Genomic DNA, 17,037 nt, shown 5'->3' with positions numbered 1-17,037 from the left:
ATGGTTGGTTAGGGCTTTCTGTGCCCTAAAAAAATCTTTGCCTACCTCAAGACCACAAAGATCTTCTTTTATAATTTTGTCTATAAATTTTATGGCTTTAATTTGTATGTTTAGGTCTATGAGCCACTTCAAATTAATTTTTCTGTATAGTGTGAGATAGGGATTAAGACTCATTTCTCTACATACAAATAACTATCCAACTGTTCCAGCAACATCTGTTGAAGAGACTATCATTCCCCCTCCTGAATTGTGTTTTAGCCTTTGCTGAAAAATCAATTGATCATATGTGTCCCCTTCAGGACTCTCTACTGTGGCCAATGATCAACATGTTTTTTTTACACCAATACCACAGTGCCTTGATTACTCTAGCTTTATAATGTCTTGAAATCAGGTAATTTAATTCCCCTAAGTTTGTTCTTCCACTTCTAAATTGTTTGGCTATTGTAAATTCTTTGCATTTCCACGTACGTTTTAGATTCCACATATCAATTTCCATAAAAAAACCCTGTGGGGTTGCGGTCTATCCCGATGGGCTTTTTCTATAAACCTACAACGTTGGAAATGCCTCATCGAGTAACTATGTGGTTTTCTTTACTCATAGAACTACCTGTTAGATCTGTGGGAAAGAACTACAAGACAGAACTGCCAAGTAAACTACGAAAAACCTAACAAACTTTTTATCGTAGGTATTGGCATATCCCAATGATTTGTACTGTTCTAGGGTGTGATGGCTTAGGAGTATGATTTGAACTTAATACAGAGGGTGTTAAATTCAGAACCAGGCAGATCAATCTCCTGACCCTAAACATGGTCCCAAAGTAAATTGCTTGAGGAAATTGGATCCCAAAGATTAGAGGTGGGGAATTTTGAAGTGTGTCTGTATTTATTCCTTTGGAGATCAGAGAAGGCTAAAAGAATTGTGGGCTGACTCACATGACAGCTGTGGATTGAGCAAAACTTTTTGAAAGGTCTATCTTATCCTGAAGATTATGACTTTGAAGGAACTAAGGTGACTGGCAGTACAAAGAATCAGAACATGTGAAGTTCCTTAAAAATTTATTAACAAATAATTTTGCCTATGTTACACATAATAATAAAAAAAAACCCTTTACACTTTGAGCAGAAAAAAAAACAACTAAAAACAAACAACAACGAAAAAAAACCTGTGGGGATTTAGATTGTAAACACTGAATCTTTAGATTATTTGGGGAAGATTGGACTGTTTAACAACACTGGGTCTTTCAAACTGTGAACATGGTACATCTCTACTTATTTCGGTCTTCTTTAATTTTCCTCAGCAATGTTTTGTGATTTTCAACATAAAAATTTTTTATATATTTCATTAAATTTATTCCTAAGTATAGAAATCTTTTAATTCAAATTGGTTGTCAACATTTTAAAATAAAGAAAATTCACAATTTAAAAAAAAAATCCAGATTTCCGGCTTCCCTTGGGGAAAAAAATCAAAGATCAGCAATTCTGGGCCTACACTCCCACATGTTGAGTAGCGGCTGCCCTCTCCAGACAGGGCACGTTCTCTCCAACTGCCACAGTTCCTACCACTCCTTATTAAAATCCCTGACCTACCCAATTCCATTCACGTAAGTTATCTGCATGGAGCCTACAGACAGTGAAAGGCTTAAGGAAAGAGGATATGATTAGGTTTGCATTTGAAACTCTGGCTTCAGTGAGGAGAAATGATTAGGATCAGAGGGAAGGATGGAAGCAGGAAAATTAGCTAAGAAGTTACTGAAGCGGTCCTGGAAAGAGCATGGCTTGGATAGCTAGAGTGGCTTTAGTAGAAGAAACGAGAAGTTGACAAATGAGATAATATTTATGGAGTGATTATTAAAAGAAATTGATGATGGAAAGGCTGTGAAGACAGAAGGAAATGTTAAAGATGACCCTTCCGATTTCTGGCTTATGTAATTAGGTGGACAGAAGTGCCATTTACAGAAATGGGGGAGACTGGAGCAGGAACAACTCTGACAAGAGGAAATGAAGGTTAAAAGTTCAGTTTGAGATGAAATTTGAGATGTCTGTGAGACATCCAAGTAGAGGTGGTAAAGTGATCTGTGTTCAGAGATACACATTTGGGAATCACTGGCGTATAAGAGGTATTTAAAGCTATGGAACTAGATGAGATCTCCTACAGAGAGAGAGAATAAGAAGGCTTGAACCAGAATCCTGAGAAAATCCCACACTCAGGCCAAGATGAAGAACAGCTAGCAAAAGAGACTCAGAAAGAATGACAGGAGAGGCAGAAAGAAGGGATAAGGTCTTAGATGAAAAACTAGAACAATGGGACTTCCCTGGTGGTCCAGTGGCTAAGGCTCCACGCTCCCAAAGCAGGGGGCGCGGGTTTGATCCCTGGTCAGGGAACTAGATCCCACATGCTGCAACTAAAGTTCCCGCGTGCTGCAACGCAGATCCCACACGTGGCAACAAAGAACCAGCATGCCGCAACCAAGACCCAGCACAGCCAAACAAATAAATAATTGAATATATAAATAAAAAATTTTTTTAAAATAAAAGAACTAGAATGTCATACCAAGAATATAAAATGGTTCAAGAAAGAAAGTGATAGACTATGTTAAATACCACTTCACTTGAGAGGAAAAATATAAATGAAAGTATCCATTCCTTCATTAATTCATTCAAAAATATTTATTAAGTACCTACTACATGCCAAGTACTGATGGTGCTGAGGACACAACAATAAACTAAACAAAGTATTGTACCTGCCCTTGTAGAGACTAGCCTCTAGTGAGAGGAGACAGAAAGCAAACAAATATGTCAAGGGGAGATTAATCTTGTGGAGAAAGTGAAGGAGGATAAGGGAAATAGGGAATGCCCAGAATTGGGGAGTAAAGTGGCTTTTTTAATATATGATGGTCTAATAATGTGATATCTGAGCAAAGATCTGAAAAAAAGTGAGGAAGTAAACCATGTGAAGATACAGGGATAGAGTATTTCAGGCAGAGGGAAGAGCAAACACAAAGACCTGGCACAACCCGGCAAGGAATCCAGGGGGGTTGCCGTACAGTAAGCAAGGGGGAGAGTGGAAGATCATGAAATTGACTCTGGAGAGCAAATCATAAGATCTATGATCTACGTGGAGAGCAGATCATAAGAAATCAAGGACAGAAGCAGGGAGTCCAGTTCAAAGGAAGCTACTGCAATAATTCAGGCAAGAGATAATAAATAATAGTGTGACAGTCAGTTGTATCTACTTGGTTAGACTAAGATTCCCAGTTACGCAAACCCTAATCTAAGTGTTGCTGTGAAGGCATTCTGTAGATGTGATTAACATTCATAATCAGTTGACTTTAAGGAGATTACTGTAGATGATCCAGGTGGGCCTGAATCAATCACTTTAAAGGCCTTAAGAGCAGAACTGAGGTTTCTCAGAAGAAATTTCACCTGTGGGTACCAACTTCTGTTCCTGCTGAGAGTTCCAATCTGTCCTTGACAGCCTAGCCTGTGAATGTCACAGCTGCCTAGCCAGCCCCCACAACTATGTAAGGAATAAACCCTTGTAATAAACCCCTTAATTTCCTACTGGTTCTGCTTCTCTGGATGAATCCTGACTAATACAGATTTTGGTATTTTAAAGTGGGGTGCTGCTGCAACAAATTCTTTAAAATATGGAAATAGCTTTGAAATTGAATAATGCAGAGAAGCTGGAAGAATTTTGAGAAGCATAATTTAAAGAGCCTAGATTGCCTTAAATAGATTGTTGGTAGAACCATGGACATAGAAAGCACTCCTGGTAAGAGCTCAGAAGGAAGTGAGAAGCACAATAGATAAAGTCTATATTGTTTTAGAGAATACTTATATCATCATAAACAGAAGGCTGGTAAAAATATGAACATTAAAGGTGCTTCTGGTGAGAGCAAAGAAGGAAATGAGGAATATTATTAGGAACTGGAGGAAAAACTATCCTTTTTAGATAGTCGCCAAAAAAACCAAAAACAAACAAACAAACAAACAATTACCTGGATTTTGTCGTACAGTTGTGTGAAAAGCAGAACTTGGATATTTAGCTTGGATAAGTGATGAACTTGGATATTTAGCTAAGGAGATTTTCAAGCAACAAGTTGAAGGTGCAGCCTGGTTTCTTCTTGTTGCTTACAGCAAAATGCAAACGGAAAGATAAACTGACGGACAAAATGTCAAACAAAAGAAACCAGGATATGATGATTTGGGAAATTCTCAGCTTATCTAGACCACAAAAAAAGCTAAAATTAGGGGATACACTATTAAGAAAGCACTGTTGTGGAGAGAAAGCCAAAAGTGTGGCTGGACAACCTTTTACTAGTGCTGAAAGATTACGCCCAGGCTTTGCAACCTAAGAAGTTTTCCCTGTTGAATTTTGAAATTGCTTGGGACCAGTGACACACTCTTTGCATTTTCTCCTTTTTGGAATGGGAATGTCTATGACAGTCATATCTTGCCTGTCCCACCACTGTACTTTGGGAGCACATAACTTGTTTTTTGGTGTCCAGGCCTACAGATAGAAAGAAATTTTGCCCCAAGATGGGATCATACCCAGAGTCTCACCTATGCCTGATTTAGATGATTTGATGAGATTTTGGACTTTTGAGCTGATGATATTTAGAGGAGATCTTGGACTTGACTTGATGATGCCCTGGGTTGAGACTCAAAAATACTGGAATGGGATGAATGTATTTTGCATGTCGGACAGATGTGAATCTTTGGGGTCCAAAGGGCAGAGTTGTTAGACTAAAAAATGGCACCCTAAAAGATACCCACATCCTCCATATCCTGATCCCTGGAACCTGTGAACATTACCTCATATATCCAAAAAAGTGGGGTTATCTTTGCAGATGTGATTAAGCTAAGGATTCTGAGATGGGGCTATTATCCTGGATTATCTGGGTGAGCCTTAATGCAATCACATGTCTTTATAAAAGAGGCAGAGAGATGTGACAAACATAGAGGAGAAGATGTACAGAGAGAAATTTGAAGATGCTGGCCTTGAAGACTGAAGAGACACTGCCTCAAGCCAAGGAATGCCAGCAGTCACGAGAAGCTGGAAGAGATGAGGAACAGACTCTTCCCTAAGGCCTCTGGAAGGACTGCAGCTCTGCTGCTGACACTGGTTTCAGACATCTGACCTTCAGAATTGTAAGAGAAAAAATATGCCTTGTTTTAAGCCACCAAGTTTCTGGCAATTTATTACAGAGCAGCCACAGGAAACTAATACAGATGGCTTAGACCGGGCAATTATGGTGGAGGTGGTGAGTAGTGATCAGATTACGCATATGTAAGAAGCTAACAGGATTTGCCAATGGCGTGGACATGAAGTGGGAAAGAAAGTGAAGATGACTCCAAGGTTCTTACCTGAGTAACCAGCAGCGTTACCACTTCACTAAGCTAAAGACAACCCAACAGCTCAGCAACATGCAAGTCAGTAGTGGCCTCACTGAAAAATGTGGTGGTAGAATCGGGGGCTGGACACCAGATTAGAGAAGGTTAGAAAGTTCCAAGCACGTATAATTTACTTTGAATATTGCTCTACTCTCTTTTTGGTTATTCACCTGTACACTGCCCTCCCCTTTACCCAGCTCCCGTCTTTAACAGACAAAACTTCAAGTAACAAGTCTTAAATGGGCCAAAGGAAATACATTCAGGACACTGTTCTTTTAGGCAAGGGAGGACAGGTTAAGAAGAGGAGGTGGGTCACTCTCATTCATTCGACAAGTACTTATTGAGCATCTACTGGATGCCATGCCAAGCACTATGCTGCATGCTGGGAATACAGCCATGAAGAGACAGACTTGGGGCTTAGCCTCATGAAGCTTATGAGAAGAAAAACAGAAAATAACTACACAATTATTTAGCTGCAGTTGCGGCCAGTGCTACAAAAGAAAAATTCCGGGTGCTATGAAACTTAACATGAATTAAATGCCTATTATATGCCAAATGCTTTACGTATAACTTTATTTAGCCTGCACATCTATCCTATGAGGAAACAGATTCAGAAAGATTAATTCCCTTGCCCAAGATCATAGAGCCAATGAGTAGTAGAGCCACGATGGAAAACAGGTGCATTCAACTCTAAAACTCAATACTATCTCCGAACAGCAGGGAAAATCTACTACGCTTTTTAAAAAATAAAACAAAAAGAGTGGCCAGAAGAAGTAGAAACAGTCATGCAGGTAAAGTTTTGAGAATTCCTGCTCTAGAAAGTTTTCTAAGCTCACTTGATGAAGGTGAATTTTGGAGGGTATTCAAAAATCCCTTAACACTCTCCAAATAGAACAAAAGGTTACACTATAATTAACTCAGTTTTATTTAGGCACCCAACAGGTTATTAAACATGTTGAAAATAAAATGTCATGAATAGCTTGTCCAAATTGTACAAGTCATGCCCAGTTTTCACATATACTGTTTCTGCTAGGTTCATCAGAATCAGCTTTCAGGCAAAAGCCAAAAAGCCAGGGTGGGGGTTGTAATTATACTACAAGAGTGACTGATTTAGGAAAATGATTAAATACAAAGATTCATGACAGATATCACACAAATGAACCACACCATTCTATGAATTTCTACTAAGTAAAGGAAATACTTAAATTTATTTAATTTCAAATCACTAGCCTATGATCTCATTATTATTCTTGGTTCCCTATTATTCCCATTCCAGGACCACACCCCCCCACACACACCAACCCTAGGGAAAAAAAAATCTGAACAGAAAGGAAATACCAACAAGGTAATGTGAAATGATTCACTGAATCTATAAAATAGAATTTAAAATACCACGACATCTTTGCCTTTACTGTCATGACCTCAGGGCATTAACCTGGAACGTAAGACTTACAGAATGTAAGGCTCCTGAATGGAAGCTTTCGTTCAAGTGATTGTGCATAGAAAGTTATTATAGCATGTAGCAAGAATCAAAAAGAAAAGGGCCCTAACTTTTCACTTCTAAATTGTTTCCCCATCTCTACCTTTAAAAAAAAAAAGCCAAGACAACATATATGTGGCAAATTTTAAAAGACTTTAAAGATATCCACTGTATAACAAAAAATAAACTCAACAATAAAGCCAGTTTCAACCACAATAACCACTCTAATACCAAAATGCAATATGGTGTGTCGTAAAGTATGAAGAGAGGGCAAATTTTTCAAGTTCCTGTAAATACTGTGGTAGTGAAAATATGTACAAATTGACCACTATTAAGAGACTCTGGCATAACTTACATCATTTACAGTCACACAGATACTGGAAACACTGGCAAAAACTTTTAATTTGGATATTTTGGTATGCCCTTATTTAGTAAGTATTTATCATGCAACTTGAAATGTGAAGTCACTATTGCAACTTTCCACTTCAGGAACTGCAGCAAGATACATATAAAGAATATTCCAAAGAAAATTTGAAGGGCTATACCACCTTGATTACTACCATAAAAAATGTGTACTGTACTGACATTTTCACTAACTATGCAAAAGAAAGTGAACAGGAACAAACATTTACTGGAGGCAAAGTGAGGCACTTCAAACATATTATGGTAGGGAGTCGCCATGTTTTAATTCACAGACAGACTGGGTTCAAGTCCTGACTGTGATCTTCCTAAATTAGTTCACCTCTCCAAGCTTCTCTAACCTCATCTGCAAAATGGTGCTATTACTTATCTCACAGAGCTGGTGGGAGGATTCACGAGGTAACACAATGACTAACAAAGCACATGTCACTGTTACTCCCCTTTACATTTCTCCCTACTCCTTGTAACAACCTCAGGTTGTAAGAATTATTAACTGCATTTTACAGATGAGGAAGTCAAGTCACAGAAGGTTCAGCAGTGAGTCTATGTTTACCAAGCTGATAACTGTCAGTACCTAGCTCTGCTTATGCCCTTACACTTGACATATTAACTTACTAATTATTTTACTCTCTCATACTAAGAAATTTAGAATTCTTTTTTCAAATTACACCCATGATACTTTAAATTTTGATACCAAAACAAAGATTTTTCAGAAATCCAAACTGACCCACAGTTCCCACAATTTGAGGTCAAAAACCTGAAAAAAGCCCACCTATCTTCAAATTCAGTAACAGAGGATACACTCCAGATTTCAAGATGAACTACCCAAATTACTCGTTATTGGCACTTACGCAGGGAATGATTTCCAACTGCATATTAACAAGAGTGAGAGAAGAAGCAAATGAACCAGACATACCACAAAAGTAAAAATATGGTATCTGAAGAAAAGAAAAAGAAATTTTCACAACACTCAGTCATCCTAGGATCCTGCAGACCCTTTATTACTGCTACATGAGCCAGTCTTAAATACAGGGTGAGGAACTGATCCAGGCTCGGCCACTAGGTTGTTGTGGAACCTCAAATCATTTAATTTCTTAGAGGCTCCGTTCAGCTAAACAATGAGAGTTGGACTCAAGTCACTGAATCACAGAACTGAAGGCAACTTGAGCAATTAGCTCCACCCAAGACACCCTGGCAGTTCACCCAATTTCTGCTTCAACACCTGCAGTGACATGGAGTTCAATTACCTTCCCTCTTCACAGAAGTGCTATAGTTAACATTTTTAAGAGTTCTGCAGGGCTTCCCCGGTGGCACAGTGGTTAAGAATCTGCCTGCCAATGCAGGGGACACGGGTTTGGGCCCTGGTCTGGGAGGATCCCATATGCCATGGAGCAACTAAGCCCGTGTGCCACAACTACTGAGCCTGTGCTCTAGACCCTGTGAGCCACAACTACTGAGCCCACATGCCACAACTACTGAAGCCCGTGCACCTAGAGCCCATGCTCCACAACAAGAGAAACCACCACAATGAGAAGCCAGCGCACCACAATGAAGAGTAGCCCCCATTTACCACAACTAGAGAAAGCCCGCGTGCAGCAACAAAGACCCAACACAGCCAATTAATTAATTAATTAATTTAAAAAAAAAAAAGTTCTGCAGATTCTTTTCGTGACTCAGTCACAAAAGTTCTCATTCTAGGTATTTTTACTATGGGGCCTAGTTCTACCTCCAAGCTCTTTGGTAGCATATGCAACTTTAAAGACTGCTTCTGGCTAAACCCATTCTGCAGACACAGCGCCCAGGAATTTAGAGGGACAACAAGAGGATATGAGATACCCTTAACAGGCAACTGCACCTCCTGCGGTCTTGTTTTAACTGTGGAGTTCAACTAGTAAAACCACTGCTTCACTCTAATTGGCGAAATAAAATTTATCTGCATGTAGGTATCTGAACTGGAAAAACCAATGCAGCAACGACTGACATTTAAATGCCTTCTTCTGAACACTCACATCATTTTACATTCATTCACCTCTGCCTTCAGCCTCACTCACCCATGTCAGTTCCATGCTACTGCCAAAAACTAATGATGATGATGATGCATGTGAAGCTGTTCCAAGGACTTGGCATATTTTTAATCCTCATAACAGCAATATAAAGCAGGCACCATTATCATCCCCACTTTACAGTTAGTGAGTCACTGAGAAGAGAAACCAGCAAAAGTATCACAGTCACACACCCAAGGTCACAGAGCTAGCAAGTAAGTGGTGGAGCCAGGATTTGAACCCAGGCAGTCTGGCTCTAGTATTTATTCTCTTAACTACTTACACTCTGTAACTGCTTGTCTATCACACTGAGAAGTTACTGTTCTCTTCAACATCAGAAAAATGACTCCACCTGCACCTTACACATAAAGATCAAATATTTGTCCTTAGTGTCAGTGCTGTCCTAGACTAAAAGCATTTCACGTGGCCCTAATTCATGGTCCATTTCCACAAATTAGCCTACTATGTGAAAGGCACACAATAAGTACACAATAAATATTTGTGAATATCTATTAAAATAATTACATCTTTCCCAATTCCCTCATCACCCCAAACGTAACCTTTCCCTCCTCCAAGCCCTTCCCTCCCCTGCCCCAGCACTTTGTGATTCCTTCCAACACTTAGCTTTTTCTACACTTCCCACTGTGGTAGCCAGCCTTCCAGCTGGCTCCCAGTGATCCTCACCTCCTAGTGTTCACATCCTCGTGTAGTCCCTTCCTGCAATGTGGGGCCTACAGAATGCTGGAGAAAGGACAGTATGTAACTTCTGACGCTAAGTCATAAAAGACAACGTAGCTTAGTCTCTCGGATTACTTGCTCAGAGGGAAGCCAGTAGCCATGCCATTAGGGCAAGCAAGAATCTCTGTGGAGGCGCCACATGGAGAGAAACTGAGACCTCCCCCAAGAGCCAGCACCAACGTGCCAGCCATGAGTGGCCTCCTTGGAAGAGGATCCACCAGCCTCAGTCAAGCCTTCGGACCACCGCAGCTCCAGCTGACATATTAGTGCAATTGCGTGAGAGACCCTGAGCCTAAAACCCCTCAGCCCAGCTGGTGCTGAACTCCTGACTCACAGAACATGTGACAGGTAATAAAATGTTTATTGCCATCTTAAACACTATCTTTTGGGGTAATTTGTTACACAGCAATAGACAGTGGTAGATAGCTAATAGCAGATACCTACTCTCTAAAACTGTAGGCTCCTTAAGAGTAGAGAATGTTTGCTTGACTCTCAAAATTCCATGAAGCCTTAGAAATAAACAGTGCTTATATTTGTTGAATTGTGTCAGCAGACTATTCCCCTTTGTACACTGTTCCTTTTCTTCTGAAATGTATCCATTTATAAACTATTCCCTATGCCTAAAGCACTTCATCTGTACTCCCTTTTCTCTTTCAATGTCCTCCCTTTTCTCTTTCAAAGACCTTCTGAAATAAACTTCTCAGCATCTACTACTCCCAGAACTGCTCTTGAAGCTGCAAACAAAAGAAACATCCTTGCCCTTATGGAGCTTACAGTCCAGTCTATGCCCTTGCCACTGTGGTCTCTGTGTGGCTGATCAAACTTTATGCATTTGCCCTTTATGGGCCAAGATGCTGTTCTGTACTTCTTCTGAATCCCTTCCTCATAGCACTCGACAGAGCACTGAGGACATGGAAGTCTGCAATAAACACTTTTGGATTATGGGACACATATTACTCTTCCATCTCAGATGATTTCATTCTAAATAAAAAATTTATCCTAATGGATGTGACTTTTAGAAGCCTTTTTAAACAGGGGCTCTCCTTAACAGTTACTGGCAAAGAAATGAAGTAAATACTAGAACTACATCACAGCCAATTTTTCTTTGCATAAAGCAGTAATGGTTTGCTTCTTTCTCAATCATTTCATTAAGAAACTAAGTATCATAAAGCCCTTTGAATAACTGTGAAAAATGCCAAGGACACTAGGCAAGACTTAGTTTAGTAACTTTCAGCCAAAGGTTCCCCACCCTACAGTCACAGGGCTGTGGGCCAGCTGGCTGTACCACCTCACCCCTGGGAGGTGGCTGCTTTTCAACAGTAAAACTGCATAAGTGAAATGCAGAGTTTTGGGGGGGGGCTTCTAAAGTAAGACATAAATTTAACTTCTTACTGGACTTCCTAGGTGGCGTAGTGGGTAAGAATCCACCTGCCAATGCAGGGGACATGGGTTCGAGCCCTGCCCTGGGAAGATACCACATGCCGCGGAGCAACTAAGCCCGTGCACCACAACCAATGAGCCTGCGCTCTAGAGCCCGTGAGCCACAACTAATGAGACCATGTGCTGCAACTACTGAAGCCCACGCGCCTATAGCCCGTGCTCTGCAACAAGAGAGGCCACCGCAATGAGAAGCCTGTGCACCACAAGGAGGAGTAGCCCCCACTCACCGCAACTAGAGAAAGCCAGTGTGCAGCAACGAAGACCCAACACAGCCAATAAAATAAATAAATAAATTTATTAAAAAAAAAAAACTTAACTTCTTATTGAAAATAAAGATTCTGTTACAGGCTTTGGCTTCAAAAAGACCTTGAAAAGAGCTCAAAAAGTGGTAACTTGGGGGCATTTCAGACATCTGATGGACTTTAAAGTATGTAAAAATACATGAAGCTAGGTGTGACTTCACTACTACAGTTAAGTGACGTATTTCACATTCCTGTCTACACACACTTCATGCCAAGTATAGGCTGGTAAGCAGTTAACTGTCCACCAAACTGCCCTTTAGTTATGCTGCATGACAGGGAGAGAAAAGAGAAATCCTGACAAAGCCAAGTTGGGCTGGTGCTTACACACACACACGCGCGCGCACACGCACGCACACACACGCTGGTCTACCATGGGTCTCACCACAAAAACAAAACATTTCTTGGGTCTTTACTAAAGTGCCAGGCACTGTGTCAAACAATTTACGTTAAGTATTTCATTTAATACTTACAACGACCCCATATGATAGATACTATTATTATTATACCCAATTTTCAGATGAGGAAACTGAGGCCCAAAATTACACAGCTGGCAAATAGCAGGTTTGAGGGGCTGACTCGAAAACTCCAGCCCTAGCAACTACAAAGGATCAGTGTTCTTGCATTTTCCCCAGAGTGGGGTATGTAATCGAAGAGTCCTGACAGACACTTCCTTAGAGGGAAAAGTTTCAAATCCGCCAGATCTCTTACACCTGGCAGCACTCAGGGTGTTACACAGGCATTAATTAACAAGCCCAGGTGAGACTCCCTTGCCTGGGAATCCTGGGCTTGCACATGGATCCTGAGGGTTTGCACAGGATCCCGGAGAAAGCGCCCGACACCCGGTCCCTGTAGTCACGAAACACCCTGCACGCGGCGGGGGCGGGAACCTCCGTGCCTCCCCACCCGCGCGGCCCGGCCCGGCCCGGCGCACAGGTGCACCGCCGCGCCCCGCGCCGCCCGCCGCGGCTCCGAGACCCCGGCCCAGAGGAGCGCGGCGGCGGCGGGGAGCGGGCCGGGGCGCGAGGTCCGCCCCGCCAGACCCCCCCAAGGGCGCGCGCGGCGGGGTCGCCTGGAGAAAGGATGCGCGGGGCGGGGCCGCGGTGGGGGAGGGGTCCCCTGCCCGGACTCCCACTCACCTCCTCGCTCTCCTCCCGGCCCCGGCTCCGCGGCTGTCCCCTCTCCGGCTCTCACCGCGCGCGTCTCCTCCCGAGGCTCAACGTCCAGCCGGGACGCGCCGAGCTGCGGAGAAATCGGCGCGAGCGGAGGGCGTGCAACGAGCGGAGCTGAGAGGGTGGGAAGGATGGGACGCTCGCTCTCGCCGCCGCCGCGGACACCACAGACACGGCCGCGGCCGGCTCCTCTCAGCCACGGAAGCGGCGGGCCCTCCCACCAAACCCGCCTCCCGCCCCCCACCCCGCCCGCTGGAGGAGTGACAGCAGCGCTGGCCAATCAGAGGCCTCGTGGAGACAGGGACCCGCGGAGTAAGGGGAGGGCAGGGATGGGTAGACTACAAGGGAGGCGAGGACGGCGGCGGGACTTCCTGTGACTGACGGCCCAGCGCAGCCAATGGGCAGCAGGGAGATGACCTCATTGCCGAGGGAAGTCTGGAGCTGGCGGAGTGGCAGCGAGGAGGTGGGAGGAGGTCGGAGACCAGCCGCAGGCGGGGCGGTAGGGCCTTAAAGAGGCCGCAGCCCATTGGTCACCTAGTCATGGGAAGGGCGGTGGACCCGGCCAGACCTCGCCAAGTTGCCAAGGGGTCAACGCTACGAGCGCTTCGTGCATTAGTCCTCCCGACCCCATCACAATCCTTCTAGGGGGGTGAAGGGTCCCCGCCTGGGTCTCATAAGTTGATTACTTACTTTCACGCTTCCCCAAAGGAGACACAATAAATTCCGCACTGGCCTGGAGCCCTGAATTCCCGTTACAGCCCCCGCCCCACCGAAGCCCGTGTCTCATTTCTCTGAATCAGTTTTCCCCACGGCAAAAGGGAGGATGCTGGCACCTACCTACCTCTGCTTTACCTGCCCAGAATGTTGAGATCATTAGCAGCAAAAGTGCTTTGGGCTTCGAGAAGGAAAGGCTGAATAAACCCAAAAGCTTGTATCAGGAGACTTCAGGAAGGGCATCTGTAAAAGGGAGGACTGCACTAGACGACTCCCGACGACTCTTGCAATTCTAAAATTCTAATATGCTGATTGATGTCCTACTTTTCCGGCATCCACACACTTAGCGAAGGTGTGCGTGTGTGTGTGTGTGTGTGTGTGTGTGTGTGTGTGTGCATGCGCGGGTCTCCTGCGTTGTGCGCAGAGGCCACACAGGGACTCGGTCCATGACTTCAATAAGGAGAAAGAATGCAGGCTAAAAGGGAGGGGGAAACAAGTAAAGCAAGGTCCGCTGCGGTAAGTGCCTTGGTGGAGGCAGGCCATTTGCTTCCCCTCCCCCAGCAATGGGAGGGAGCCCAGAAAAGGCGAAATAACTCCAAGTTGGCCGGGTGGAAAGAGGGGGAAGTGCTTTCCCGAAAGCTTCCTGAGGATGGTGTCACCAGACAGGGTAAGGAGGGAGGAGTAACAGTAGCTACAGGAAGAAGGGGGCTAGAGCATTCTTCCAGGTTTAGGACGGAGCAGTGCGGAGGCACAAAGACTGAAAAGCAGCAGCTTGTTTTACATTTAAGAGTAAATTCTTACTGTGCTCCCCTACTCTGCCCATTGGTGTAACTCTCAGAGGAAAGGCAGGAGAGGATGCCTCTCCCCCTCCAACAGCTGAAAAAGCCGAAGCGGCCTATTCATCTATCAGTCAGCCTCAAGTTCTGTGTCACAGCTGGTAGTTCTGACAGGATCCTTGTGGCCCCTTAGTGACATACCTTCCCCCAAGGCAAGGATTCTTCCACAAAAGTCCTGATAAAATTATTTATTCGACAAATATTTCTGGAGGGGGTAAGACAAATAAGATAGTCACTGCCCTGGGGGCGCTCTCACCAAACTGGAGGAAGTTAAGGCACATGCCGAGGTGACCAGGCAGAATATCCCAAGCATCATGACTAACTAGAGGCCCAGAGGTAAAGCACTTCTGAGCGGCATTATTGGGGTGGGGCAGAATTTGCCCAAGGCAAGGCCCAGCTGGAGCATTCCAGATATGGTCTACCTAGATACAGCCCTGATGAAACATCCAGGGTGAGAGGGAAGCATGTTGTATGTTATTAGTCATGGGAAGGGTAATATCACACCCGGCTTCCCAGACATGCCAAGCTCACCACCTCCCAGACAGGCCTGTTCTTTTTATAGTACAACTGAAATTGTATGCATATATTTCATGGGGGGGGGGGCGTGTATGTGTGTGTGAATGATATATGTATCATATATAGATGATATTCATATATATTTCTAATGGATGATCTGTCTCCCTCTAATCTCTGACCCTAAATGCTAATGTTATCCCCTAAAGATAACACGGGACACGTCTAATCCCGCTTCGTCATGACAACATTCCAAATATTTGAAGATGATGGGTATGTTCCCTTTCCCACACCCTCTACCCACCCCCCCCCCCCAAACAACAGGGATCAAGTCTCTTTTTCTCACCACCATTGCTCAGATGATGGTCTCCATGCGCCTCACTACCCTAATGACTTCGTGGGGGCATCTTCAGTTCGTCAGGATCTATTGGGGACATGTGTTATTTTTGTCCTTGCAGCATACGTTCTCTCTTCTGGTAAGAGGACCCTTATTTCCTCTGGGGAACCTCTCCTCCCCACTCTTGGTCTGTACGGCTGGCTGCCTAAGGTGGGGCTGACTCCACTACTCACCTTTCTGGGGGGGCGAGCCCACAGCTCAGTCCTAATCAATCAAATCGCTGTTCACCCCTCCTCACCACCACCACCTGTAGGGACTGATTTAGAGAAAGGCATGTGACCCAAGGCGGTTCAATCAGAATGAGTCTTGGGCCCTTTGTTGGAACTACTAGGAGGGAGAGGTTCTCTTTGCACTGAGGCTGCTGAACTGTGCAGCTCTTCACCTGGAACTGACAGGGAGACCACAGGAAAGAACTTGCTTGAGCATAAAGCCAATATGAGAACCAACAAACTATCAGAGCTGAGGTATTCAGGCCACAACGGGTGATGACTCCGTGTGAGAGCCTGGATCCAGCCATTTTCTGGCCCTTTGATTTCATAGGTGTCTTAGATCAGGGTCCTCAGAAACTGCCTGTAAGAGAGATGGAGTGAATGGATTTACTGAGGGAGGAAACACCTGTAAGGGAGGAAGTTGAGCAGGAAAGGGAAAGAGAAAGAGCCGGGCAAGGCTCAAATCCTACCTTGGCCTGATCCACAGAGCTCGGGGGCACAAACCACACCAGGTGGCTGTCCCCCCACAGGGCAGCTTCATGTACCCCAGTATCGCTCAGCTAGGGGCCAGGGGCCATGAAGGGATTAAGGTCACCAAAGCTGCTCCCTTCAGCTGAGGGCAATTCTCTGGGAACCCTTAGCTGCCAATACCCACAGCAGCTGGGGGTTGGGTACACTGGCCTGTTAAAGAAACCTGGGAGGGGCACCACGTGAGTCTAATGCTGGGGGCCAGTTCACTCCCTTCCCATTTGGGTTTCTGTTGCTTGCAACCAAAATGTGACTACCTAAAATACTCAGCTGTGATCAGACTACCACAGAGTACAATGAGACCTTGGCCTTTCTGACCCCTACATCCCTGAGTACACTACAAGATTGCATTCGCAAGTTTAGTGGCTGCCCTTTGGCTCAAAATGACTTTATAATCAATCCTTTCCACCCTTTTTCCTTTAATGCTTTTTCTCCACGATCTGCAACTAAGCCAAATTGACTCTTTCTTGTACATCTTTAATGAATTATTTAACACAGATGTGGGATTTTAAGCTTAACCCTGCTAATAATTAGTAGTAGTTGTCATTTTGTCCATTTCCATCCTTTGCTGCAAGTTACTGTAAACACAGGCTGGCTCGATTCTGTCACCCATCTAACTGGCCACTTCTAATTTTGTTCATTGCTGAAATGGGCAAACCCAATAACAGAAACCTTCAGCAAACCACTGTAGACTGATATCCCCTCCTTCCAATCTGCTAATCCATACATAAGGCACATTGCACAGTTTACGAGATCTTAGTTCCCTGTCCAGGGATTGAAAGTGAAAGCACCAAGTCCTAATCACTGGACCACCAGGGAACTACCATTTCCCGGGTCTTGATCAGCCTTATCCTC

At 44.1% G+C, this 17,037-nt stretch overlaps 1 long non-coding RNA gene and 1 other non-coding gene across 2 annotated transcripts in view; one reads left to right on the top strand and one right to left on the bottom strand.

The window, feature by feature from the left end:
- The window catches only part of LOC130856359 (uncharacterized), a 76,354-nt gene extending 63,180 nt beyond the window's left edge, over positions 1-13,174 (bottom strand). The window contains exon 1 of the long non-coding RNA XR_009054558.1: positions 12,953-13,174. This is a non-coding gene — a long non-coding RNA (uncharacterized LOC130856359). The remainder of the gene's footprint in view (positions 1-12,952) is intronic.
- LOC130857930 (small nucleolar RNA SNORA18) lies at positions 513-642 on the top strand. Its single transcript, XR_009054924.1, has one exon. It is a non-coding gene; the product is annotated as a small nucleolar RNA SNORA18 (small nucleolar RNA).
- Positions 13,175-17,037: the final 3,863 nt, after the last annotated feature.

The sequence above is a fragment of the Hippopotamus amphibius genome, chromosome 7 (genome assembly GCF_030028045.1).
Source record: "Hippopotamus amphibius kiboko isolate mHipAmp2 chromosome 7, mHipAmp2.hap2, whole genome shotgun sequence".
Classification (NCBI taxonomy): domain Eukaryota; kingdom Metazoa; phylum Chordata; class Mammalia; order Artiodactyla; family Hippopotamidae; genus Hippopotamus; species Hippopotamus amphibius.
Note: the sequence above shows the minus strand (reverse complement) of the source record. Positions and strands in the feature narration are given on the sequence as shown.